Genomic DNA, 9,282 nt, shown 5'->3' on the forward strand with positions numbered 1-9,282 from the left:
TTGTTGATGCCTGACTATTGTTCTCTGTTGGATTGGTTGCCGTAGTCAGATATCTTTCTTTTGCATTATGCTTGTGGTGTGTCTGCATGTTACATATGTGTGGTAGTGTGTTAGGGCGTTCTTCTGCAGGGAGCCATGTCTATTTTTATACACACACAAGTAGTGCTATGGGGGGAATGAACAACTTACTTTGTGGTGAGACTTAGCACTTCATTTACTAGGTTTGAGACATGCACACCGGCATATTAGGTGAGATTTTGCTTGCAGTTCGCCATGTTTGATAGGTAGAACCTGTAATGATTTGAGATAACACATTTTTGCAGGTGTTGTCTGGCTCTCCTTCCACTGGGCATGGTTTACTTGTAATGATTTGATAAGTTTGCATTAATCTTGTTTCATTGCAAGTTGAATCTTTTCTTGGACTTTCGTATGCATATTGTTTTTGGAGTCCTTAGGATCAAATTTGTATAAATAATAAGGTATGAGCATAAGTTCGGAGGCACTAGATGTGCAAAATTATGTGATTAGGAACACGAGAAGTTGTGTGTGTCCTGTAACTTAATTATGAACTTACATTATTGTATAGAATTAGGACCGGACATGTATATGCAGAGTCTGGTCGCCCCAACATAGGCTCATCAAGGACCCTAAAATTGTAATTTTCTACAAAATCATAAATAAAATATTCAAGATAATTAAAATTTAGGATTAAAATATTCAAGATTTAAAAATTACAACATTTACTTTCTTGCATATATTAATAGGGCCTCCACAATACTTAGTATCATTCTAGATAACTGCATTCATATTTGCATGTCCCGAGGAAGAGTCCCCGTACTCAACCAACCTGACTGACTCAGCATACCTTAATATAAGTGGTTGTCTAGTGCGTATAGGGTGTTAGAAGGCTTCTCGACCCAAACGGGGTGTAAGTCCTTTTGTTTGGAGCGTTTCCAGCTTTGTAGCTGAACCTCTACTTTCTCTTTCTTTCCCGAGGCATCCTTACTAATTCGGCAGGTATAAGTTTCAGCTCTTGGAGCTCCAGTTTATAGTCATATGATAGAGTTAGGATAAAGTTTCTTTCCTTTGACCTTAGGGCTACCGAGGTTCCCGTGGATGATGCAATTCACGAATTGCTGACTGGGGATTTCAGGACGTGTTGGGTCGACTACCTTCACGATCAGGTAGACTTATGGTCCCAGTAGCTGTGTATGACCGGTCCGTGGTACCCCGACCCAATTACCTCTACCTTCCTTTTTTTTTAGCCCTATCGCTCCTTGACTTCATTGATATCACCTTGACGACCCGATATTGATGAGTTGCCGCCCATTCGATATACGACGATTTGTCCTTTGCCCTTATGACCCGGAAGTGCTCTGACGTGTTGGGATATCCCCGTTAAGATGATTTAGGTTATTCCATGGGTCCCATGTGCCGATGAGCCACTACTCAGGAATGTGAGAGACTCACTCTCTGCCCGATAGCTTAACGTGAGCTTTGAAGTATCGGGACTGTTCCCATACGGAATAACCTTCCTTTGATTGCCTATACCCCAGATTTATGATATTATGAAACGAAACTCTTTTTAACGAGAGTATTCTTAGGTATCCCCCAAGATGTAATTAACCAATAGGAACACATTCCTCTGGGAGTGCTCTTGAGCCCAGAACAGGTACATGCACCTGACTCTCTGGTCCTGCCTCTCTGGTTATGGGTAGTCTACGTAGATATTTTTTTTGCGGATATTGGTTTAATGTGCCTCCGCTTGATCTTGTTTGGGCGGTCATTCTTGACCTATCCTTACGAGGTTTATCGCACGTAGACTCTCCACGTTTTACTTTTTTTCTTGTTTGTCACTTTTTCGTATGTCACTTCTTATTCGGTTCCTCTCCTCTTCGAATCATTTATATGATTCTGGAGGTAGATTTATTCGAATGGGGGAAGTATACGACGATCGACAAGCTGACGGCTCTTTTTAAAAATATAAAAAAGAGAAAAATGAACGGAAAACAATTGCAAGTATAAAATTTGTTATCAATTTGTACTAGAACAACTTTCAGGGGTTATCAACATGGTGGATGATGTCAACAAGAGTTAAAAAAACTCAAACCATTATAAAAAACTTGAATGTTATTGCTGACATTCAAAAAAGAATTAGAACAATGACACTTGAAATAACAAATGGATGAGACAACACAGGAAATAAATAACAACAACACAAACAACACACTCGGGGTAGGACGTCAGTGCGAGACGTGGTGGCCGGTTGGAAGGGAGCAAGTTGGTTTGTATTTGAAGACGAGAGTGGGTGCTTAGGAAGGTTGTGGTACAGGTTGGTTGTAGAGGTGCGAGGGTTGGGGTGCTAGGTGGGCTGGAATGATATCGGGAGATTTGGGGGTGGCAAGGTGGCAGTAGGAAGGCTGGGAGGGAATAAACGGTAGGTTGGAAGGGGGCTGAGGTGTAACAGTCGTAGCTGGTGTGGGAGGGATGGAATGCGGTAGCAGGAGGCTTGTGTGGTGGCTGTCGGTGCAACAAGTAGTTTCCTACTTGGGCGACAGAGAATATAGCGGCTGGTTGAGCAGCTGGTGGCTGGAATAGGTAGGGTGCAGGTTGTACGTGTCAATAAGGAAGATTCGGGGGTGCAGCAAGTTCGGTGGCGGCGGTGTAAGGGAGGATGCAAAGGAGGGAAATGTCTAAGATAACCACCACCTTGGAACGAGATACAGCGGGAGCACCGCTCGTTCTAGGATACAGCCCTGGAAAGGGAAAAGAGGGCAACGACGGCTTTCCTTGATAGAATTATGAAATCAAACTCACAAAACATAATCTTAAAACAGAGAAGCAATATATAAATATAAGATGGATAGATGGGAAATGAAAACAGGAAGGAAGGAATAAATTGCCGCCCAATGAAAATAGGGAAAGGGGGCCGGTTCAGCCTCTGGTTGGACCGAACCCTCTCCGGCTGGACTGGTTGGTGCTGGTTCGGCCACCAACCCCTCAATATGAGATTAGATTTATCAGGGATCTCGACATGACTCCTATTGCCAACCAGATAGACATGATCTTTATTTCTTTTTGCAACTAGAAACTCATCCCCCTTCTTTTGCACATTAAAGATGGCTTGTTTCCATCTGTTATTTGCTTTTTTGCAATGTCAAGCTGGAGGGCTTATAATGCCTAACAATTTTTGCTCAATTCCATAACCATATGAATTATACTTTAGAAAAGAAATAATGATTATAATAGAAGTGCAACTATACTCGTCTTTTTAGACACTTAACCAGAGGGACCACCTGCTAGAAGTGTTCTTGAAAGAAATCTTCCAGAAGAAGCTGGTTGAAACTTGAAAGAATCTTCCACACACACACACACACACCCCCACACACACACAAAACTGGTCATATAAATGAAAATATAGTCAAACTAAAATTTGGATTTATAAATTCATTCATTATGGATGGAAATTCAACATACTGAACCCAAAGTTAAGAATAAAAAATTTAAATCCACAATTTCAAATTTGAAAAGTCAAAATGATTGACGCAATATAATATCTGTATGTTTGATGACTACAGAGTTTGAATTTCACATCATCTTTCCTCAAATTTGTTAACAGGGAGCCATTTGATGATGAATCTAGCATAATGGATTAAACATTTAAAACTTTTATTCAATAATGGCTACATGGATTTATGTAAGGCCACAGTATTTAAATACCACTTCAAGATGATTGAAGAAGTCTTTGTTCCATAGATAGGGTTTCTATTTGAGCTTTTCATAAATTATTTTTTCCTCAAAAGGAATACAACATAAGGAGAATTCCATTTTTCTTCCATGCAAATGCCATATCAAGGTTGATCATCTTTGTTTCTACTGTGCTAATATTTTATTTCAATTCATAAAATATCTTACATTTATCATTCATGAGTAAATCAATGGAAATAAATTTACCTATAACCACTTGGCAAGTATTATAGAAGCTATTGATCAATTCACTTCCAAAAGGCTATCATGATTCTTGTTGAATGTAAGCTTACATGCACTCAAAACATCAAGATGCTTTGCTGGGCTCATTATCTCTTTATACAATTGGCTAGTTATTATTTTTTAAAATTTAGTAAAATACTTATTTGAATCTTTTAGATATGCATGGGACTCAACGTTTGTTTATTTGAACTCAATTGATAAGCTGTTGCATTCTACGGGTATGTTTGTGGTAGTTTTTTGTCTGTATTACATTTCAAACTGCCATCATTAGTTGTGTTCGGAGAACTGGTTTTTTGTTACTTTTTAGAATTTTTTGTGGAGTAAAGTTATTTTTTTCCAACCAATTATGTTAAAGTGTATTAGTTGTGAGCAATCTGCCTCCTGATTTTTTGCAGAAAGACAATATTTATAATTTCTATAATAGCTTTCTAGGGAGTTGTTTTTCTCACTATAGTTTTATAATCACATTTGCAAAAAGCTGCAGTCGCCTCAAATAGACATAGTCTCTGAGTTGGTTATATTATAAAACAATAATATTTTCATTCTTTCACATTCAATATCTTATTTGAGCTTTTTTTTATCAGCACTTTTTTCTTTTTCTTAGTAATATATTCCTTTTGCCTCAAAATTATTGTATTGATCTATGTTTTTTTAAACTAACTATTTAATATAAATGTTTTCTACAAAGACTAATTCTACCAACTATTTACATTTAAATAAATAATCTTGCATTTTTTATTTTGTTGGCCTGTTTTATAATTTTTTATGTTCTATTTTGTCCATGTCCATATGCATTTTTGATTAATAGTTTTGAGGCAACTATGGAGCCTAGCTATCAAAAGTTGCAAATATTTATGAAAAGTATGTTTACGAGCTTTCTCTCTCTAGAAAATTGTTCCAACTTCCTTTATCCTTTTATTTTTAGCATATTTAGATTGAAATTTGTTTGAATTTGATTTATAAAAAAATTGGTTAATATTGCTTATCAGTTTATCATCAACCTTTCTTAAAAATATTAGCTCATGAAATTGTTACATTCCTCGTCCCCTATATCCCTGATTGCAAATTGATCTGTGCATTCCATAAGACAAAGTTTCGAATTTATTAATTTCAGGGTTTTGTAATGAATTTGCAACCTTCAGAAGCTGAGGCAGGGTTTGATGTACGCCTTCCACCAACAGAGAGTGTTGACTTTTTAAGAAAAAGGATAGAGGAAGAGTGGGCCCCAATTTCAAGAAACATGACCTACCAGGTGAGCTATCAAGGTGTAGTTTTATCAAATGTTATTGCAATTGCTAGTTTTCTTATATTTTTTTTTTCTAAGCCCACAAGTCATTTTTGATGATATGGCACTAATAAATAATTAATAATATGTCAGAATATAAGTTTGGTTTTTAATGGGTGCAGTCTATTTCTGTTTCATTTTATTGCATAAGATTAAATCTTTTCGTGTTCAGAAATGGTGATATATGATACCTTTTCAAAATTTATTCTAGCTTGTCTTGTACCAACTCCTAACCTTCCTATCTCTTTGTTGGCTCGTTTGAAGGAAATTAAATATTGGATGCTTGAATGCTATAAACCGAGGATGTTACCATGAGACATGGACATGCGAACGACATGGACATGCGGACAAAACATCATCGTAAAATGTATGGCATGGCATGCCATGTTCATAATTTTTTTTTATAAATTATTATTATAAAATGTATAACGAAGACATCTGATGTCTTATTTTCTCTTAAAACTATTACAAATTTAAAGAGCGTTGGATTTATTAGAATTATATTTTAATATTTTTCCAATCCTACTTTATCATCAATAACAGACTAACTATAACATTAATAATTAGGCATGACTTTATAATTATCAATATTTCATTATTTCACATAATACCAAAAGAAAAAATCTTCAAAATGTCCAAGAAAATATGATTACTTTAACATTTCATTAGTAAAGCACACTCGGTATTACAATCATCATCATTACTAATCCCAACTCTTCAATAATCTTCACCATCATCCATAAAAATATAATTTTTTAAACTACGTTATATAAAAAAAATTGTATATTTCATCACATCTTTTAGCTATGTTTGTGTCTAAATCAAAATTTAAAAGAAAAAAAAAATCAGTTTGTCGAACATATGTCAAGTTTGTGGGAGTTCTTAACATGTTCGACACAAACATTGAGGCTTTTAAAGTACGCTAGCTTCATAAAGGGAAAATTTAATGAATATGGAAATGATAGAGTAATTGAATTGAAATTAGTTTTTTATTTATTTATTCGGTTTTTAAATTCTGTGTATGTGTGACTTTATCATGCTATTGGCAGATTTTTCCTTCTTAACTATAGGGGTTTTTATATATGGAGGTCCCTAAATAATAATTATTACATGTAAAGGCCGCAAAAATTAAATTTACAGGTGAAGGTTTCTATTACGCTCGACAATGGACGACTTCGGCGTGGCTTCCCGGCATGGCCTCCCCTCTCATCCTAAAACCTTTTCCTATATCGCTCCCCCCTTGATTTCTCCCAAATCTTTGCCCCAAACGCCTCTCGGCTGTAGCGGCGTGTCCTCCCGGCTTGGTAGGAGCCTTAAACCCTCGCCATCATTCTACGAGCTCAGAGGAAGGATGGCGCGGGCAAGCTTACCTTCCTCAATGATTTCTAGTAGGAGCCAAGCGGAAAATGAGAAAGATGGGAGTTTCGGTGGTATCTGTAAGTTGCGATTTTGTCGTTGACTTCTCAACTAATTCTAATGGCGACTGTATTGTGATGCTTCGTCCATGAAAGCGATAATTTTGAGTGGAACCAGGAGGGGAAGGGAAATAAGTGAGGGTTTGGGGCAAAGAAGGGAGATTTGGGTGAAATTGGGAGGGGCAGGATGTAGGTGAGGGTTTCAGGCTGAGAGGGGAAGCCACACTGGGAAGCCGCGCCGAAGTCATCCGCTGCCAGGCGTAACAGAAGATCTTCACCCGTAAATTAATTTATTTTTTTTGTTTTTACATGTAATAAGTATTATTTGGGGCCTTCATATGTAAAAATCTCTTAACTATATATATAGTTTTTTTTCGTTTATGTGCATTTGATCATATATCTTTCCATGGTTATCAAAATGCCATCTGATGATCTTGATGTTACATATCATGCTTGAGCATATTTTTTACTCTAGGATAAAAATCTTCTCCATCTTAAATCTTCATCACATAAAATGAATTTGATTCTCTAATAATGATTCTTTTATTGTCGACATGTCCAATTATCATCTTTTCATGATTTTATTGTTCGACTCTCATTAGTTTTTCTATGAATAACACAAAGCTAAATATCTTCTTCGTTCTGAAGTAGTGATACAAAAAAGGTTGCTTCAATGGCTTAGCTTTATTTTTACTTTAGATTTCAATAAAACAATATTTTACCCAATCTCTCAAACAATTTCTTGTGGATCTTCATATTTCAATTTGATCATGATTGTTTTCTTCTTTATTTATTTTATTTAAAGTGAACTTGTCCATCCTCTTAATGATATGTGCTAATTTTCATTTATCCGGAAGCATTCATCAGTTTAACTTTCATTGAATAATTTCTCAAAATATTATTTCAGAATTTTCTGGGTCCCTTGACTCCCTTCATTTTCATCCACGATACTATTATTCATTTCAAATAATTTCTCAAAATATTAATATCATGGTGTATTACTTTTGAGACATGCTTCACTAGAAAACACCGCATCAGGATTCTTATCAAGAATTTTAGCATAAGTTTTGTAATTGAATGTCTATCTGACATTAACGCTCGATGACATTAATGTTTTATTTCACACTTGCTTCCTACTCTTCATAACAAGCTTTTTAATTGCTTAGTCCAACAGCTATCATATTTGGTTGAAGTTGCTTTCCTCTTCTTCCTGCCGGATTCCTAACACTTCCATTTAATTATTCAAGTATAAGCTTCTGTACAACACACTGTCTGAAGCTGGGAATGTTGTGATAGAACTGACTCAGCCTAAACTTTTTGTGAATTTGTTTATGGGAATTCAAGTGATAATGAGAATTGATATTAAACGTTGGCGCTAAGTTTAGTGCTGTTTTCCGCATGCAACAGTGTTTATCTGCTATAATTACTTTTACATTTGCAAGAATGTAGATTTTGGGCATTGAGAAATGACACTAATGATACTTTTACAAAAATCTGTTAGAGATCCTCCAATTTCGACCCTACTAGCATTCATAAATTAAAAAATGGCATCACATTACTTGTTTGGTAGATTCCCAGCTAGTTAAAATTTTTCTGCTTTTAGATATCACAAGTTTTAATAAAACTACCCAGGTTGGCATGATTATACTTCAAATCAGCCTTTCTATGTCAGAATTGGAAATGAAAATCCTTGGAATATTGAACCTGTTGGATCCTAAATTATCCGTCAGTCATACCACCAGATCACCCAGACTAGAGTACTTCAGAAGAGAAGAGAGAATTGAGAAGAGAGAGAAAGGGGGCGAGATAGAGGGAAGGATTCTATTAAGTGAAAGAGTAAAGTAAAGGTGTCGCAATGCCTCATATTTTTCTTAGTTTCAACCTTATTTACTGATCTCTTGGTTTGGTTTGATAACTCGTTAGGCTACATAAGTGGCTACATTTGTACTTTGTCAAAAAAGATAAAATACATGTTTTGTAGGGTGATTTTTTGTTTGATAGAGATCTTAACTGAGGAAATCATATGATACCGGAATTGGTATAGAAATAAAGTAAAGAGAAACACAACATAACCACTAATAATTTTATAGAAGTTGGAAATTGAAAATACAACACACTGAAAGTAAATAACAACGAAAAATACTAGGCAATAGCATGTAGGTGGTTCTAGTTAAGGTTTGGACCTCTAGGGTGGTGGTGAGGAGGCGGCTAGCAAGTTGGAAACACCAAGACATTTGTTTCCAGGAGTTCAGACTGCAAGCTGCAAGCACGAACAGTTATGGGAGCGCTGTTTGGGGCAGCAGCAGCTGCAAGAATATGGGGCTCGCGGTTCTGGGTGGTGGCAGTAAGGAGGGAAGCAGGTAAAGTTTTAGGAAGGCTCTTCTTGGTGGCAACAGCAAGGAGGAAAGGGAAGACAACAATACCATTGCTGTCCCTGGGCGGCGGCAGCAGGTTGGACTCGGAAAACAACAGTTTCCTATTTTCTGGGCTGCAGCAGCAGAGTAACAATAAAGGTGAAGTTGGTGCGATGCAGGAATGGATGGGAGAAAAGTTATCGGAAGGATAAATGCAACCTGGAGACCAAGCGACAGC

The 9,282-nt window shown here is 36.5% G+C and overlaps 1 pseudogene; it reads left to right on the top strand.

Annotated features, from left to right (window-relative positions):
• Nucleotides 1-5,332, top strand: part of LOC110026317 — a 12,311-nt pseudogene extending 6,979 nt beyond the window's left edge.
• The last annotated feature ends 3,950 nt before the right edge of the window (nt 5,333-9,282 follow it).

This window comes from Phalaenopsis equestris, unplaced genomic scaffold, assembly GCF_001263595.1.
Source record: "Phalaenopsis equestris unplaced genomic scaffold, ASM126359v1 Scaffold000364, whole genome shotgun sequence".
NCBI classification, from domain to species: Eukaryota; Viridiplantae; Streptophyta; class Magnoliopsida; order Asparagales; family Orchidaceae; genus Phalaenopsis; species Phalaenopsis equestris.